The 19,812-nt window shown below is 44.5% G+C and overlaps 1 long non-coding RNA gene across 1 annotated transcript; it reads left to right on the top strand.

Annotated features, from left to right (window-relative positions):
- Window positions 1-2,679: 2,679 nt before the first annotated feature.
- LOC115031093 (uncharacterized) lies at window positions 2,680-19,498 on the top strand. Its single transcript, XR_003836676.2, has 3 exons — window positions 2,680-2,859; window positions 3,209-3,264; window positions 17,418-19,498. It is a non-coding gene; the product is annotated as an uncharacterized LOC115031093 (long non-coding RNA).
- The last annotated feature ends 314 nt before the right edge of the window (window positions 19,499-19,812 follow it).

Below are 19,812 nucleotides of genomic sequence, written 5' to 3'. Positions count from 1 at the left end.
GTAGAAAAGTGACATCTGAAAATTAGGATCAACCCCAAAGCGTAGATCAAAAGGACACAGGGTAGTGGAGACTATGACAAAATGCTTCAGACAGAGTGCCCAATACTGAATAAGTAATAAATAAATAACGGAAGTTCACTTTTGAAGTTCTTGAGTTGGACGTCTGAGACCAGGTCACTAGAGGAGCGAGCGTTCTCAACCTTTCAAATCCTGAAACCCTTTAGTACAGTTGTTGTTCATATTGTGATGACCTCAGCCATAAAATTATTTTGTTGCTACTTCCTAACTAATTTTCCTGTTGTTGTAAAGGGTAATACAAATTTCTGATATGTGACCCCTGGGAAAGGGCCATTCGACTCCAAGGAGGTTGCAACCCACATGTTGAGAACCACTGCACCAGCGAGTTCAGTGTCGGGTAAGGAAGGTCTCAGTTTCTAAGATGGTACCACAATAGCATCCCTGGGATGGGGAACACTGCATCCTCACTGGGCAGAAGGGGAAGAAAGACAAAAGGGCCTAGGACCTACCATGAGTCCGTTTTAGTATTATTATTTATTTATTTATTTATCGTTTGTTTGTTTTTCAAGACAAGGTTTCTCTGTATAGCCCTGACTGTCCTGGAACTCACTTTGTAGACCAGGCTGGCCTTGAACTCAGAAATCCGCCTGCCTCTGCCTCCCAAGTGCTGGGATACTGAGTCCTGAGTCCTTTTTATAATGCACTATCCTGTCTACAGAACCCTCAAGGTCAAATCGCCTCCTACAGGCTCCATCTTTAATATTGGTACATTGGGTCTTACACTCCGATATGGACTTTGCAAGAGACACAGGTTCAAATCAAGCAGCCCTAGAGTAAAGGCTGTCAAGGAGGCTGATTTTTTTTGGAAGAGACATATTTGAATTTGGTGTCTCTGGAGAACAATATGAAAAGACTGATACATTAAAATGGACTCAAGGAATAGAGTAAACCTGGACTGAAATGGGATCCTGCAACAGCACTGACCGAGTTCGGAGCGGTGTCCAAGCTGTGTTTCCAATGCTTTAGCTTTCCTGTTACTTCCGGTTAGTGAAGAGAAGTGGCTAGGGGTCAAAAGACAAGAGCAATAGATCTTTCTAGAATACTGCTGCCATTCTGTTTTCTTTAAATAAATCCAGGAAAGTAGTCAAGTCTGGCCTTGTTGGGGCTCAGTTCCTCTTTCCACTGTTGAGTTATGAGCAGGGATGTTACCACCCAAGATGGTTTGTCAAGGACTGCTTCCATTCCCTAGGCCAGTTTAGCTCTTTCTTGAAGCTGATGAAAGACCTCATACTTGTGTCATGGCTGGGTCAAGCACATTATTTCTAGGGAGTTCACAATAGCAAGGGAATGACAGGATTTAAAAATCTGATATAGAGCTTGTCAAATTTAAAATGTTATTATTATTTTTCTTCCTAATATTATAGAGCATGTGAATCGGAGTCTAGAGAGTGCTCACTGACATTTTGAGTTTCCTGTGTGCCAACATGATGCCCTGGACCAAGGACATATCAAGGGAAATAGAGGCAGTTTATTAAAAAAGAAAGAAAGGAAGGAAGGAAGAAAGAACAAAACAAACAAAACAAACCCACCTCCAAGGATAGAAGTGAGCAAGTGAGCCAGAAAGACAGATGCAGACAGATGCTCAAAGGTGCTGCACTTATTCTTGGTCTTTATAGGCTAATTTACATGGCACCCTGTCCTCTGGGAGCTATTGTGGAGGCAGATGCGCAATTGTGTCACAGGTAACCCTGGTAGGGAGAGGTCTCCAGTCTATGCACAGCAGCATTCTTTCAGAGTTAATTTTTTTTTTTTCGAGACAGGGTTTCTCTGTATAGCACTGGCTGTCCTGGAACTCACTTTGTAGACCAGGCTGGCCTCGAACTCAGAAATCTGCTGCCTCTGCCTCCTGAGTGCTAGGATTAAAGGCGTTTGCCACTGCCCCTACTCTCTAGACACAGGGAATGAGGCAGGTCTAGCTTTGTAGCCCAGGAACTCATTATGAGTCTCAAACTGGTTTTAAACTCATGATCCTCCTGCTTCTGGGACCTGAATGCTGGGTTTACAGATGTGCCTCACCATAGCTGGGTTCAAATTTCTGACTTTGTTGTTGTTAAAGGAGACTCAGCCTGAGTCAGGCTGACTGACTCAAGGATTGAGTAACTGAAGTCCTTGTTCTGAGTCCATTCATTCTTTCAAGGACACATTTATAGAGCTTCACAGTGGCCAGTGGTAAATTCCCTTTCTGTGGTGTTTTGGGAATATGCAAAACACCGCAGAAAGCCACAACCACAATAAACTGGAGATTATGGTCAAGATTCGCCCACCATGCCAACCTCCGAACAGAGCACTTTCTGAAACTGGAACAGTCTGGCTAGAGACTCACCCTCTTCAAGGGGAGAGCACAGATCTTTAGGGGGAAGGCATAATCTTAGTATCCCCAGAGAACACTAAGGGGACCGAGCGCCAAACTGACTCCAAAACGTTGATATTTAAAGCAGTTGTCTTTACATAATGCCCTGGTTTGATCAAAGGGCCAGGCCACACAATCCAGGCAACAGGAAAGCTGACAAGTGGGGGAAGGGCCTTTTGTGCTGGAGGCCTGGAATCCGGATGCCCTGGTGGGCGGGGCGCTAGCTGGGCTGCAGAGAGGCTGAGGCCCAACCTGCCCCTTGCATGCCTTCCCTGCCCTCTGAGCGCTCCACACTGAGAAATGAGTACCAGGGGTGCCTTCTCCCGTCACGTTCCCACTCCTGCCCATCTCCATCAGTACATTTACAGAAGAATCGTCCCTACTCCTGTAACGCTGGCTTGAATTCTTGTATAATTCTGCCATCAGTAAAGGTAAGAGCCCCAGTTTAACTCTTGGAGACTTTGTCTCAGCGTGTGGTTTCCTGAACAAATATCCATCCATCCTTCAGGTCACATTCTTGACCTTGTTGATTCAGGTGCCTGATAATTCTAAACTAAGGACAGCCTGGACAGCCCACAAGTGAAAGTCTGGCTGGCTTCCCCATTCTGGGCAGCCCACTTTCCTCCTGTCCTCAACATCTCTGCCAGGGTCTACTTCTGTTCTGGCCTCTTCCCCTTTAATCGCAGCACCCCTCTCCTGCTGCCCTTTTATCCCCATGTTTCCTCTGACGGAGATGCCCTTGGCACCCTCCTTTTGCTCACGATCTAACTTTTCTTCTAGGTCCAGTGATTGTTTTCATTCTTGACAGCCTCCAAATGAAGATTGTAGCCTCGTAGGTAAGCTTTGTGAAATTATGATCTCTGATGTGTGGTGGTGTACACCCACCACCTCCACCACCACAAATGGGAGTGAACTGTGCTTCAAGACTATATTCTTAGAAACACTGAGTTTTATAGGTCAAAAGGCAGATAGGCTGCTCTCTGGCCCATGACAGCCTCGTGCACAATCATGGATGCATGTCCATTCTATATGTTCTTGGGACGGTATCTCTTTCTGCCCCAGCAGGCACAAAATGTGGAAAAGGTAACTCTGAGAAACCTTCTGGGTCATCCCAAGGTGGTGAGAGGTCTGATAGAGATTCAGTGTGATTGTGGGAGATGCAAAGGGAGGCAGCTCTAGATTAGAGCAATATTACTACCACAAATCTGAAGCAAGCTTTATTAAATATTGGCCAGGACTATGGACAATGGCCAGGTCCATACCCAGAATTTCCAGAGAATGGCAGCAAGTTACTCAGGTGCTTATAAAGGCAAAACCCACAAGGCTATGTACTTCCTGCCTTAATCCAAGTAGGGGCAAGCATATACCCTGACCTACTTCCTGCCTATGCTGTTCCTGCCTTCATGTGATCAAACATAGCCTGTGCAGTTGGAGCAGCCAACCTTGTTTATAGAAGTGAAAATGCATGGCTTGTTATATTCTCAAGCCATGAGAATATATTGTTATTTTATAGCCTCTCGTATCTAGGAAGTTATCTGTCCTTGGCCAAGTAGGGCTTACAGGTTAGAGGTATTTTTGTTTTATAGATTGTTGTAGGGATATTTGACCACACTGTGAACCCAAGATTATATTGTTTACTGGGAAAACCTGTTTCTACTTGTGGTGTGGCTCAGCCTTAGTAGACACCTTTACTCCCTCTGGCTGGAATACAGATATTCTCTTACTATACATCTTTAACCTCAAACAATGAAGGCAAAGTTAGTTCGTAAAAGGAAGCACCCATGCCTGAAAGTGATGTCTAATTGAGAGGCAGACAAAGTGATGAATCAAGAATAGGATATGCTCAACTCTCACAAGAACAGAGAGAAAAGAGAGGCTAAAGAGAGAAAGAAAAGGAGATAGGGCAGTTTTACTGTTGTACAGAGACAGGCTGTAAAGAGAAAACAAGCTAGACACAGGTGAAGATAGAACAGCCAGAGAATGAGAAAGAACTGGAAGACCAGGACAGAGTTAGCTTGAGGCCAAGCAGAGCAACTCTGAGAAGTTGAGAGAAGCCAGATTGAATCAGTCAGATCAGAGGAGTTTGAGCCAGAACAATTGAGTTGAACCAGCCAGCCAGAGTTCAGAAGGAACTAGGAAGGGGTGAACTCATTCAGCAATAAGTCTCAGAGACTGAAAACATTCTAGGCCTAGATTAGATTGTATGGAGACCAGAGGCTTCTAGGACTAGGCCTAGATTAGCAGATAGAGGAGAAGCCTCTGAGATGATTATTATATCAAGTGAATAAAAGATATTTTTACAATAGATCTCTTAAGCAAATTAATTAAAACTTGAGATATAACTTTAGCCCTTACAGGTAACTAGCTTAGGTCTAGACACACAAATGAGTAACCGAAAGGTAGTCCCAAAAGACAGCAGGTTGAGACTATGAATGATATGATCATCTGATTCAGGGAACTTCTGATTTTTTCCTTTTTATTCTTGATTTAGCTTATTGTTTTTACTTCAAAGCTTCCAAACATGTTCAGTATTTTGTTAAAAAACAAAAACAAAAACAAAAATTAGTTGTTTCTTCCAAATTTATATGTTGAACTCCTTTTCTTTGTTTCTTTGTTTGTTTCTCTGTCTCTCCCTCTCTTTCTTTCTTTCTTTGGGTTTTGCAGATAGGGTTTCTCTGTGTAGCCCTAGCTATCCTGGGACTTGATCTGTAGACCAGGCTGGACTTGAACTCAAGCGATCCACCTGCCTCTGGCTTCCAAGTGCTACAATTAAAGATGTGTGCCCCCTCCATCCAGTATGCATTGGATTTCTAAAGAAGGAACATAACTTTATTTAAAGACAGGTTCTTTAAAATGGAGACACCGATGACTAAGGATCACCAAGATGGCTCAGTGAGTAAAGGTGCTTGCCGCCAAGCCTGACGACGTGAGTTAAATCTCTGGGACTCACACTGTGGAAAAAGAGAACCAAGTCCCCCCAAAATGGCCTCTTATCTCCGTACAAGAAAAAAAAGTAAATAAATGTAATTATCATTTTTTTGAAAAGGTGACTAAGTTACATGCTGCGTGTAGCTTTTGCTACCCTGCCTAAGCTCTGGGAACAGACCACACTAGCAGCCTCCACCCAGATCATATTGGATCCATGGATGAAAGACACAGACACACATGTTGCTCAATTTCAACTTGCCTTTTGGTTCAATTGAAGAGAGGCCCCAGTCTACCCTGGCTAGTGTGCCCTTCCCAGAACTCCCAGCTCAGCACCATAAATCTGTACTCAACCTCAGTTGCTCAGCCACCTTCAGTCCCAGCTCAACATCCCAACCTCCTGCCTGTAGAAGCAGCCTGTGGCCACCCTGCCTGAAATCTCCCATGGCTGGTTGGATTTTCTCCCTCCCAAGCATGGCAAACTCTCTCTCTCTCTTCTCCTCAAGTCTACTCATTTGCCTGTGGGGACCTGGAAGTCCTGCCTATTCCTTCCATCCAGCAATTGGCACTTGGCATCTTTACTGATAGGTCAGGAACCAACTGAGGAATAGGACCTTAGCATCAGAAACACCCCTGAAGTTAAAGAGCTCATGTAGGTGGGCTTCATCCAGTTAGTCTCCTTAATGAGAGGCAGAAGGCAGGGCATAGCCCTGTACAAACAAAGGACTGTATAAGAATACAAGAAGGGAGACATCTATAAGCCAAAGAGCGAGGCATCAGAAGAAGCCAAACTAAGGTAATGTCTCAGATTCCCAGCCAATGGGGCTATGAGACAATGAATTTCTACTAAGTACCACCTGTATGTGGTACTTTGCCATAGTAGGCCTAGCAAACTACTGTAAACAGTGGTATTTCAAGGTGTTATTTATTTTAGATAGACAACGAAATAGATCAAATAGAGATTTCTGAGCAGGAAGTAGCTAGCTGTTCTTCCTCTCTTTGAATTTCTTGGTTCTTAATTCTTGTTTATGATCAAATAGTAGCTGTGCAGCCTGTGTATCCTATGTACTTACCTCATACTTCACACTGCTAGGAGATGAACAGATGCCAAAAACATATGGTGATCTCTAGAGTCTAGATGATATTAATTACCACACTGGCCATAAATGCATGCCAATGAGGGATTCCTTGATACAGTTGCGTCCCTAGAATTTAATGACCCCATTATAGTATGATTTACCTTCTTTAGCTGCTAGTTTGATTCTTAAGGTATTAGGTGAAACCATGTAAAATGGCCTTTTGATGTAGGTTTTAAAAATAAATAAAATGCAATGTGGAAGCTACCCTGCATTCTAGACCTAAAGGGAACATTATTGAAAAGAAAAATCAGTGAAATCCAAACAAAGCATCTCAGAAAAGACTTACATGGCAACGAGACCGCCTTAAGTTTTCCCACATGGACCTGGCCTATGTGATATGCCAACATCAGAGAACCTGGGTCGAAAGATGTGAGAACTCTGCAATTTTTCTATTAACCCCACAAACCTTAAATTATTTCTGAGTTCAAAATCTATCTTTAAAGGGGATTGAATATTTATGGTTTTACATGATTGAGGCAAAAACCAGAGGTCTCGTACACAAAGCTGACACCTTTTAACTGCACAACCGTTGGGATTCATCATTGGAATTGAAGGGTGCCTCACCGTGATTGATGGACCTTTGTACTCTGGCGGCTCCACTCCTGGACATCTGGTTGGTTTAGACTCTTCAAGGAGAAAAGGCCAGGGGCCATTCCTGCCAGGCTGCTTCAAGACACCTGCTGACAGCATGGCTTTTCTAATGAGACAGAGGTGAAGCCACTTTCTTGGAATGTTATTGGAATGACCAACCTCATCTGCCCTTGGCTGACTGGAAACTTATTCCAGGAGAAGCATCCATGTTCATATATGCTCCTCCTTCAGCTTAGGAGTCTCCTTTCTTCCCTATTGAGCCATGAGAAGAAAGGGGGGATTGTGCCTTATTAAATTGGGAAAGATTCTCACTCTTTTTTTTTAATAGAAAAAAAAAAGAACCTTTCTCTTGTTTAACAACTAAAAGTTGAAAATTAACTTTTAATCAGACCAATGTCCGCTGAGAGAATTGTTGGCGTTGACTGGCAAGTGGCTATGTCCACAGTTTTTAAGAATTTTTTGCCATTCTTCAAAAAACAAGAGCGTTTCATGCTTAAAGTCTCTTCTGTGATTAGAAGTTCATCAGCAGGAACCTCTGTCCCCTTTCAAAGGCCATGGTCTCTCCATCTTCTCTTAGCCCACATAGCTCCTTCATCTGCGTGCCCACTCTCTATAAACAGTTGAACTTGCCATTTGCTTTGCTTTTTCTAGTGCTGTTGTGACATACCTTGACAAAAGAAACCTAAGCAAAAAAATGGGTTATTTGTGCTTGCAGTTTCAGGGTACAATTCATCATGGCTGGAATGCCAAGGGGGCAGGGTTTGAAGTATCTGGTCACATCTCATCTAAAGTCAGGAAGCAGGGAAGGCTTTTGCTAACATTACTCTCCCTTTTATTCATTCAGTCTAGAATCCTAGCCCAGGGAATGGTGCTACCCACTGTAGGCAGGCCCTCCAACCCCAGTTTAATCTGATCAAGATAATCTACAAGCATGCTCTGAGGCTGGTGTCCCAGCTGATTCCACATCTCATCAAGCTGACAGTTGGGATTACCTATCTCATCACCCTGGGCTGCTGCTAAGTGCTATTCAAACTATGGCTAATCCCTTCTGTGAGACAAAACAAAGCAAAGCAAAACAAAATAATCTTCCCCAGACAAACAAACAAACAACAAACAAACAAGCAACCTCAAAACGCAAATTTCCAGGGTTTTGGAAAACCAGCACTAGAAGAAGAAAAAGAGAAGGAGGAAAAAAAGAAAGAAGAGAAAAGGAAGCAAGGGAAAATAGAAAATTCTTACAAAAACAATCAGAATACAATGCATATACAAAGAGGTCAGGTTATTGTATGATTTTCCCCAGCTGCGTTTGTACGTGCTTGTGTTAGGTTGCAATATAAAATATATTTTATCTGTGGGTGGCAATAAGAATCCTTAAAGTCAAGATTAATTAGGAAAGCATTTCATTACTTATATTTGCTTCCTGTCTTTGTTAGCATCACCCTAGAGGGGTAGGTGTTTGTAATATATGCCTATCTATAAGATTCAAGTACACACAAAACTGTGACTATCCCTAACAGACTCATAAGGACGAATACAAACATCTAATTGAAGTGAAAGGACAGGTAAAACTTCCAGGTGCTTCTCGAACCTATGTCCACCAGAGTCTAGTTTATGGTAAATTATATTATACTTCATGATTTATTTACATAGGCTATAGGTATGTAGTACCTGAGAGGACATTCTGTGATGATGGAGATGTTCTAATCTACACATCCAACATGGCAACCACTAGCCACACTGCCACATCCAACATGACAGCCCCTAGCCACGCTGCTGCTCTTTTGTACTTGAAATGCAGATAGTATAGCTGAGGACTTGGATTTAAATATAAAGGTAAGTGAACAGTCTTGGATAATATCTACAATAGTAAATGGCATCGCACTAGAAGGGTAACTAGAAAGAAGAGTGGCTTTTTTTTCATAAGAGTGTCACTTGGTCCGATGGAAATCTAATGATGAGGTCAGAGCTGCCAGAGCTCGTGACTGGCATCCAGTCCTCTATAGCATCTTCACTTGTGTTTTCTTTTTGACAAGGTTACTGTTAACAGGCATGCCTAGAAGAAGGCATGGCCTGTCTTTCCGCCTTTTGATATTTCACATTGAAAATTACTCAGGTAACTTGTGAGGTGTGAATGACATGATTTAAATGATTATCTGATGATGATTATCCAGGGATCATACTAGTAACTCTAAGAGTCACGAGGAAGGCGAGGGAAGCGACCGGGGACAGCGGCTTCTCACTGAGCGCTCCGCTTGCCACCTTGATTAGCACTTTGTGCATCGAATCTTCCTACTCAGGAAGGCCTGATGCTTATAGAGGTTAAGCTATGTAGTCAATTGGCAATGAACGCATGAAGTGCAGGGTGAACTCAGTTCTGTCTGGTGGAGACCCAGTCATTATGTAACCACTATGGTCTCTAGAGAATGCCAACCCGTCGGGTTTTCATTGACCCATTGTTTCCTGAATAGGGCCGTGTCCAGGTTCATATACTCATGGAGCAGGTTAGGGCTCCTAACGTGGGTCCTGTGATGCTGAAGTGTATGGCCTCTGTGCTCCAACATTCCTTTTTTTTAATATACTTTTTATTAGGTATTTTCCTCATTTACATTTCCAATGCTATCCCAAAAGTCCCCCATACCCTCCCACCCACTCCCCTACCCACCCACTCCCACTTTTTGGCCCTGGCGTTCCCCTGTACTGGGGCATATAAAGTTTGCAAGTCCAATGCTCCAACATTCCTAAGTACTGCTTCAGCCACATTGCAGGAACATGCTTAGGGACCCTTTCTTCCATATTACTAAAAATTATATTTTTCTCTGCTGTTACAAATACATTGGAACTGGAGAGAGTCCAGTGGGGCTCACAACCATCTAGAAGTCCAGCCCCGAGGGAATCTAACTCTTGTGGCCTCCGTGGGCACCTGCACGCATGTATAAATATACCACAGATACACAAAACAAAGACACAAAAACAACAAATAAATCTTTAAAAATATACAGATATTTCATCTTAGACTCTTTTTTTTTTCTACCTAAAGCTTATTTTCCCTGGTGGCTTTAAAAAAAAAAAACGAAAAGATTTCCATGTAGGAAGGGGGGAGCATGGCCTCCTGCTCTCTGAAAAAGATGGCTACATCTTAATTTCCAGAACCTGTAAACCTTTAGAGGTTGACTAGGTCACGAGGACCTTGCCTGATGATTGGATTAAGCATTTGTGCGGTGATGGGTGAATGACTCATCTCTAGCGCCGCTGTATCAGGTCTCTGTCTTTCATGCCCTCCTTGCATGGTATGGATCCCTGTCTCGTCCTCATGAACAAGAAGGCTCTTGCTTTGCAGTTCTCAGCTCTCAGTATCTTGAGCTAAATAAAGCTTTGCTCATCCAAAACTACCAACCCTGGGAGCTGGGGAGATGGTGCAGTTGGTAAGTGCGTACCTTCATATTTGCAAAGTGCTTGCTTTGCAAATATGAAGACCTCTGACACCGGGTGAAAAAGTCAGGCATGGCGGCTATGAGGGTAACCACAGTGCTGGGGAGGGAGAAAGGGATAGACCCCTGGGGGCTACTGGCCAGACAGCCTAGTCTAATTATTGAGCGCCTTGCCAATGAGAGGCTGCCTAAAAAGAGAGGGATGGGGGTGGGGTGGTGATGGCTCATTAATTAAAGTGTTTGTCCCTCAAGCTGAACGACCAGAGTTCAGATGCCCTGAACCTACACAAATGCTGAGTTGGGCATGAGGGGAGTGGCTCCATTGGAATTCCAGTTTTTGGAATATGGAGACAGGGGAGCCCTGAAGCAAGCTAGCTAGTGAGGCTAGTCCTATGGGTATGCGTTGGGGCCAGTTGAGAGCCATGTGCCAATCAGCCGGAGAGGGATTGAGGAAGGTTCCTGAGATCAGCCTTGGAACCCCAGACTCACACCCATACATGCATATCACAGACAGACAGACAGACAGACAGTCAGACAGACACACTCGGAAATAAATAAGGAGGGGAAAAGATTGCCCCTGAGGAACAACACTAGAGGTTGACCTCTGGCCTCTACATACCTTGTGTACATGCATGTACACACACACACACACAAACACACACACACAAAACCTATTCTGTGGCACTCAGTCATAAGAGCAGAGAATGGACTAGAATACTGCCTCTTAGTAGTCACCCATCAATATCTAGAAGCTCTCACACTCCCACCATACACACGCGCGCGCGCGCGCGCGCGCACACACACACACACACACACACACACACACACACACACGCACACTACCCCAGCACCAAAAACAAAAACAAAACAACAACAATAACAAAAAACCTCCCAAACCACTGTCTATTGTTCCTATCTGCCCTCGCTAACCTGAGTGATTCTGAAACTACACAAGCTGCATTTGGGAGGAGAAGTGTCTGGGAAGGGGCCCCCGAAGAGAGGAAGAAGAACAGACGGAGACCAGGGGGAACTGGGAAGGAGCAAGTGCGGAGGCGATCCTGAAGCTGCTGAGGAAGGAAGATGGGGTGAGACTGGAAAATGAAAACAGACATGCAAAAAAGAAGCTGGAAGGAGTGGTGGCTGAGATGTGTGTAGACCCAGGAGGAAAAGGGGGAAAACAGAAATGAAAAGCAAGCCAGAAGTGGTGGGCTTGAGAGCAAACTTCCTCTTCCTCCAGGGCTGCGGCAGGACAGGGTTGACCTTGAAAGGTCAGGGGTCACCTGTGGCCGTCTGTCTGCACCCCACACTGCTGCATGCCAGTGGGGGCTGCACCCATGAGATGTGAAGAACAGTTTGGCCATCTGGTCAGGGCTGCATCTTTCCCCTGCCTCCACACAAAGTGGTAGCTGACATTGCTGCTTCCCATAACCCATGATGTTCACAGCCGAAACTCAGAAGCCCCTGGCCACTCTCAGGCCTGTTCTTGTGATTGAGTCAGTCATCTGGAGGAACAAGAGGAGAGGCTTACGTTTGTAGATAATCCCTTGTTTAGGGTGAGGCTTATTGTCAAGATTAATGTGTAGAGTCGGTTGGTACCGTTGACATTTTCACTGATGGATCTTACTTGTTAAGAGCTTAAGGGTGTGTGTGTATGTGTAGCTAAGTGATAGGAATGGAGAAAGTTCTAAAATACGCATAGATAGAAACCATACATGTTAAACATGAGTGTGTGATATACGCATATACACAAGGATACATATACTCCCATATAATATGTCTAGATTCAGAGTTCCAGGAAACTAAGAATAAATGTGCTCTTTATTAAACCCCAGATTGCCATTTTAACTTCTATTTTTTCCCAGAGATTTATTTATCTCTATTTTATGTGTGTATGTGTGCCTGCATGTATGTCTGTGCATGTGCAGAGTGCCCATGGACGCCAAAAGGCATACGATCCCCAGCACTGGAGTTAGATGGTTGTTAGTGTCAGTGTAGGTGCTGGGTACTGAACCGGGTTCTTCGGAAGAGCAGTCAGCAGCTCTTAACTGCTGAGCCATCTCTCTTTTTATTTTAGAGGAGACCCATGTACCTAAGCATATTACCAGCACTTGGGAGCAAGACTGAGTTCAAGGACAGTCCAGGTTACACATGGAGTATAGGGTGGGGGGGAGACAGAGACAGAATATGAATATGAGATGCATTACTTAGTTCTTAGTTGATTTACTGAGACCATACTTACAGGCCTTTGTTTTTAACCCTTTCCATGGACTTTTGCACACATATAACCGGTCATTTGTGCAGGTTTTATCCAGCCAGTTTTTAAGAAAGACATTTCGACCATATGGCTTTTAACTGTTCTTCCTCAAACTCTGTCTGGTATGCTGATATTCCCAGGGGGCTGGGTTTAGCTTATCCGACCCCCTTCTTCTGAGCGGATACTGGGTGGTCCTCCAGCCGTGTCTGTCCTTGGGGTATCAGCAGCAGCTCTGGTTTGTGTATTTCACACATTCCCCTTCTCTAGCCCAGTCCAGGAAGTGAGATTCCCACCCTTGGCTTCCTTTTAAGTGGTTGGTTATTTTTCCACAGAGATGGCATCCATGCGTTATCTCCCTGGACATCAGGTCTATGTCCAGTTAGGCAAGCAACCTTTTATTTGTTATTATTTTAGATTTTTTTCATCTTTAATTTATTAGATCTTATTTTTAGATCTTTAAGGATCTTATCTGCTACCTTAGCACTTCCCCCTCTCCGCACCCCCTTTCATCCCCACCAGCTTGGGGAGCAGAAACCTTCACAGGCTTCATAATTGACTGCTTCCTGCCTTGCTCACGAAGCCTGAGCAGCCGCCACTGAGGGTCTTAGACATTTGCTGAACCTTCTTTGCTCCCTCGGTAGCTCAGCCCAGATGGTTTGTTTTCATTCAGCGTTTCTATTTCCGGTTTCTGATTCTTGGCCGTTACGTCAGCAAGCAGCGCACCCGTAGAATCTGAGTGTATGTAGGGTTCTTGCTTTAGCATTTCTTCCAGCTGGCCCCTTTTGTGTTTCTTCTGTAGAGAACAGCCCCTTTTCTCTTGAGGGCTCCTCTTGGAAAGGAAGGAAGATTTTGCAGTAAGAAGCTGGAAAAACTCCCCACCAAGACCTGAGTAGCGGGGCCCTCTCTTAGCGCTGTGCCACGCAACCTGAAAGGCAAGGGCTGGTTGCCCCCAAAGGAAAGATAGAGAAGAGAGAACCCCAGTCTTTTTAAAGGTTGATTTCTATTTCCCCTGCCCTGAACTGGAGGGCAGAAGACTGCAGTGTTCATCGTGACTTAGACTTCATTTAATGAGTGCTCACGTGGATCTTAGCCTATGCACGAGACATAACTGCTCCGCAAGCTCCTCCCGTTAATTCCATGTCAGAGTTACCTTCAAGAATAGTGCCAGTCTCTGTATTTTACAGATGAGCAAACACCCATAGCTAAGTGACTCTGGACTCACACAGAGTCAATCAATCATATGACAGGAACGGAGTTGGGAGACCAGGTAAATTGTGTTGGTCAGACCCTATACCCTAGCCGCTATCTGCTACACTAGGGAGGGCAAATGGCCACCAATCTTTTATTTCTGTAAGGGACAGTCAGTGTCTCCAGAACAAACATCATATTTATTTTGTCTTTGTTCACAACAGATTTGATTTAAAAGAAAAAAAAAAAGAAAAAAAAGCCCACAAGAATCCACAAAGCCACATGCTGTGCCCCTGATCAGATATGCCATGGGAGTCTTTCCTCTCTCAGGCAGGATCAGGTGGGCTGGCTTCATGGTTCAGGGCACGCTGGCAGTGTTTGTGTCACTTTGCACTGTGTGATTCTTGTCATTCCCCTTTTAAGTGTGTCTTAAGCTTGGTGGCTTTTTGTTTTGTTTTGTTTTTCACCTGTCTGCAAACCCCATTAATGCTTTGAGAGTCACACCCTTTTCAGCCAAACATACTCAGATGCCGCACATAAGTTAGAAAGTGACCTTTACCCATGAAAAGGGTTTTGAATCACAGGAAGTTAACTATCCTAGGCAAGGAAAAACAGACATTCATCTTTTTTTCCCAATGTAAATCATTTCCTATGAAGTGCACTCTGACTCTAATGAAGTTCTTTAAGTGGGGACTAGGAAGATTCCAGAAAGATTAGAGAATCGCATTTGTCCTGGTCTCCGATTTACTCTGAAGACGTCTGCAGGGTGGAGAGGCAGGTGGAGGTTGAGAATCCTTAGAGGAAATGGCCAAGGGTGTTCTGGGTAGTTAGTTAGTACTGATCGGATGTCAGCATGGGCTGGACTCCTGGTAGCAAGGTTCCAGAGTTCGGACTGGGTTCCATCAGTGGACCTTGACATCAACGTAGAAAGAAATAGAAAACAAAACCTCACTGAGCCAGGCACAGAGTTAAAGCTGTATGGCTTTGTGAGACTCTTCTTTAAAGGTGAATGTATAAATGATGTATGGACTGAGCTGAGATAAAATTTATTTCTCACCAGGTATCGTGTTCTAAAGCAGTGGTTCCCCACCGTCCTAAGGCTAAAACCCTTTACTTAATAAATAAAATAAAAATAAATGAATAAAACACATGTTGTGGTGACCCCACGATCATAAAAATATATATATATATATTTTTTTTTTTTTTTGGTTTTTCGAGACAGGGTTTCTCTGTGTAGCCCTGGCTGTCCTGGCACTCACTTTGTAGACCAGGCTGGCTTCGAACTCAGAAATCCGCCTGCCTCTGCCTCCCGAGTGCTGGGATTAAAGGCGTGCGCCACCACGCCCGGCTGTTATAAAAATATTTTCATTGCTACTTCATAACTGTAATTTTGCTACTGTTATGAATCGTAATGTAAATACCTGTGTTTTCTGATGGTCTTAGGTGACCTGTTTAAAAGGGTCATTTGACCCCCAAAGGAATCACAACCCACAGGTTAAGAACTGCCGTTTTAGAGAGTCTGTACAAAGCTACTCTACGAATAAACCAGCCACAGGCATACTCTCTACCTTCTGAGAACTTAAACGGTAAAGCAAATGATCTTTCTGAAGACTCTTTATAAAACATGTAGGGATTTTATCTATATGACCTGGAGAGTAGCAGAGAGGTTGTCTTAGGGTTTGTGCAGGATTCCTGGATTTATCCAGCCTACACTTCCACATTGTTGTTCATCATCAAAGGAAGTCAGGACTGGAACCCAAGCAAGTCAGGAAGCAAGAGCTGATGCAGAGGCCATAGAGGGATGTTACTCACTGGCTTGCTCCCCCCTGGCTTGTTCAGCCTGCTTTCTTATAGAACCCAAGACTACCAGCCCAGGGATGGCACCACCCACAATGGGTCCTCCCACCCTTGATCACTAATTGAGAAAATGCCTTACAGCTGGATCTCATGGAGGCATTTCCTCAAGGGAGGCTCCTTTCTCTGTGATAACTCCAGCTTGTGTCAAGTTGACACACAAAACCAGCCAGTACAGAGGTCTTCTTGGGGGATACTGGAGAAGGGTCAGTTACAAAGAGAACAGGTGACTGGAGGCGTCTCATTGGTGAGGGTAGATTCTTGAGGTGAGGTCAAGGCAGAGTTGTGAAGACAGAGGTCAGAGTCTAGAACAATGGAACAGTGGATGTTCCAGCTTTGTGGGCTGGGAGAAGAGGCTGATGCAAATGTTGCTGATGGCTGACACCGGCAGGAGAGAGGGAACAGGCTACAGAAGGGACAGAGTGGATGAGACCTAAGTTGACGCACTAGATGACAACTGACCCAGATGAAACCACTGGGGCTCTTCTTTAGACTTGTTTGGTATTTTAAAGTTATGACATCCTCATTTAAAAAAGAAAAATCAAATTTGTGTAGAAAATCAGAAGATCAGAGTGAGACCTGTGAGCATGTAATGGTGGTTAGCCACAATCAGCTGGAGTCTGAATGTCCCTCGCTGTCCCATTCGGTAGTCACTAACACAGTGAGCTTTTGCGTTAAAATTCCATTGAAAATTCAGTCTCTCCCTTGACAGCAGCCATCAATCATCCCACAGCAGTATATCACCAATGTCTGCAGCACCCACTGTTATCACAGAGGGTTCTATTAGACAGAGACTTTTAGACCCATGTTCTTACTGGTCACCCTGGCTTGCAACTCCTCTGCCTCCTGGAACCTCACTGGCTGTATGGCTCTAAGACTAAACTTGGAATTGAAACGTAGCTGACATTCCTGGAATACACAACTGTGTGTGACTGGCTTTTGTTGTTGCTTGGTGTTTTGTTTTTGAAGGTAAGCAGCAATGTAAGAATTATAGAAATTGAGAATAGAAGAACCTTATAAAGTTATTAGAGTAGAAGTGAGAAACTAAAAACAAACAAACAAACAAAACAAAAAACAAAACAAAAACAAAAAACCATTCATCTGATTACCCCCTAGACAACAATTACGAGTACACAGGGTGTTAGATGGGACGGGCCACAAGGGCCATGTGTTACTAACAACTTTTACAAGTGGTGAATAACTTTCCAGGTCACAGCTAGTATTCTGTCAGGAGAGAGAAGGCAAATTCTGATTTGCCAGTGATTTAAGCCAGCCACTAGCTTTGATTCTACATCAGGTAAGCATCAATGACTACGTAATTTGCATAGGCATGCACAAATATTAAATATCCATTGTAACCTTGACCTCTCCCCCCTCCCAGACAGTTTTCTCTGTGTGACCCAGACACCTTAACACGCAACACATGCACACGCGCGCGCGCGCGCGCGCGCACACACACACACACACACACACAACTTGCAAGAGCAAGATGCAGATTCCAGGAGATGGAAGACAGGAGCATAGCATCCCTGGATGTGCTGCTTATGAACAAAAGAGGGATCCAAGTTGTATTTTAGCAAACTTTCTAAGTGTTATTTCTTCTGTTTCAGCTCGCTCGCCTCAAGCTCTTTTGCTGCAGAAATGCACGGAAAATATGAGAGGATCCTGAAAGAATTCTCTGGCAGAGAGCACATCTTGTTTTCGGCCGGCATTTGTTCGTCGTCTTCGTCACTACCTACATTCCCCCGCCGTGTTCACATATGAAAACAATTATTTCTCAGTTCAGGAAGTCAGTTTTAATCGTTAGTTTGGCTTCAAAGGATCCAGCACCCTTTACAAGGTCAGACTAGCTCCAAAGACAGCTAGGCAGAAACTCTGGCCTGGGAGTAAGCTGAGCTTTCCTGGTAGGCAACTGCTTAGAACTTGTGCTTGAGTCCTGGAAATGAGGAAGATGTCCTATCTGAGGCGGAAGGGAAGAGTTCATCTCTGAGCGCTGGAGAGACACTCTCAGAGAAACAACTTCCCTTAGTTTTACCTGCACTCTGTGTTCAACAAGTTCCACTGGAGAGACTCGAGCCCCACACAGGGGTCAGGGCCCTGATTTCTTGCCCCAGATGTGTGACCCTAGGCAAATCCATCAGAATCTAGGAATTTCTGTTTACTCAGGTGTATGTAGGGTTTCAACCAGTCCTTCTGCTAAGCATAAATGCCTCTGTTTTCCTTATTGGCTCTGCACCATGACAACTGTAAATTAATCTTTATCTTCAGACAGCAATAGAATTAGCCGCAATATGAGCATTTTGCTTTGATGGATATAACAGAAAGCCTTCACATCTGTGCACGTGGTAGGGGTTAGTATAATGGAGAGTCCTACACACCAAGGTCTTTCAGATTATAGTGGGTGAAAGAATCAGCTCATTGAAAATGCATTGAGAGATTGGCCCTGAGAATCAGCGCAGACAGCTGTACCATGTGGGTCAGGTCTGGAGGGGATACTTACAGACATCCGAGCCTTGGCTGGGCACCCAGGTTGTCCCCGCACAGCTGGGCCTACTCTTCCCACCCAACTTAAGAGATTTTGCTGCTGCTTCTAACAGTTAGGAAACCAGCTTGGAAGGCTTGACTCTGCAAGGGAGGGGCCACCTGGCCCAGGTTAACAGCCAGCTAGAGTGCTAAAGAGGGAAATAAAAATTAAGAACATAGATTCTGTGAATCATTCACACCTCAGCTCACATAAATACTGATCGAAGCAGGCGGAAAATCATAGCACATCACGTTTTAGCCGAAGATGTGGGTTATAATAGCACCCATTTCCATAATTCTAACACACTGCGGTTTCCACTTAATGAAATGAGGCTGGGAAGATAAAAAGTGCCATTTGCCTGTGAGAAGGTTCTGAAGCAAGGCTAAAACCGGAGGGAGGTCTCTTTTGGAGTTTGGAAATGAGGGTGGAAATCATGGGCAGAAAGTATGCCACCACCCTCCTTAAATGTTCTGACAAGGTAGATGCCGCACCAAAGAAAAACACACACATTCAAGAGAGAACAAAGATTCGAATCTCGCCAGCTTTAGGACAGTGGCCAGCGTGTGTGTCAGGGCGTGGTGTCACTCTATCTTTGTTGGATGGAGGTGTTAAGCACAAACTGGGGAAACAGGAAGAAGGCAGAGGGGATATGGAGTATGAGAAGCAGGCTTTCTGAAAACCAGGAGAGAGCTTATAGCTTCAAATAAGCTCCAAAGGTCAGGAGAGTTCACTCCCTACCTTTTGCTGTAACAAAACCCTCCATTCTGGGCGATTTAAGGCCACAGAGGTTGGGAAGATGGCTCTGTGGCTAAGAGCATGTGTCCTGTAATTATAAGGATCTGAGTTTGAATCCCCAGCCCCTACTGAAAAGCCAGGCAATGACTACACATGCCAGGGCAGAGACAGGCAGATCCTGTGAGCTTGCTGGCCAGCAAATCTCTCTGAAATGAGGAGTTTCCGGTTCAGTGAGAGACCCTGTCTCAAGGAAGTAAGATGAAGTGATAGAGCAGAGACTCGACCTTCTTCTTTGGCCTCTGGATGTGCATAAATAGGGACATGCAGAACTGCACATACATGGTGCACACACATATACGACATACTACACAAAGCAACACAAGTGCATTGCTTCAGAGTTCTGGAGGCTGAGATGAAAAAAATCAAGGTATGGGCCGGGCCGGGCCGTGCTCTCTCTGAAACCTCCGTGAGGTTCCTCCTGCCCTTTCGCAGCTGGACTGTGCTCTCTCTGAAACCTCCGTGAGGTTCCTCCTGCCATTTCGCAGCCACTGGTGGTTTGCTGGTGATACTCGGAGTCTGCTGGCCTGCAGCCACTCAGCTCCTCTGTCTGCTCTTACTGTCACAAGGCATTCCTCCTGTGCGTCTCCGTTTTCAGATGCCATTTTCTTGTAGGGGTGCCAGTCATATTAGCTGAGGGGCCCTCTCTACTCCAGAATGACTGAAACCTAATTAATAACATCTGCAAC

The sequence above is a fragment of the Mus caroli genome, unplaced genomic scaffold (assembly GCF_978045245.1).
Source record: "Mus caroli unplaced genomic scaffold, Mus_caroli_1 scaffold_4, whole genome shotgun sequence".
NCBI lineage: Eukaryota > Metazoa > Chordata > Mammalia > Rodentia > Muridae > Mus > Mus caroli.
The sequence above is the reverse complement of the archived record's forward strand: the minus strand, read 5'-3'. Positions and strand labels throughout refer to the sequence as shown.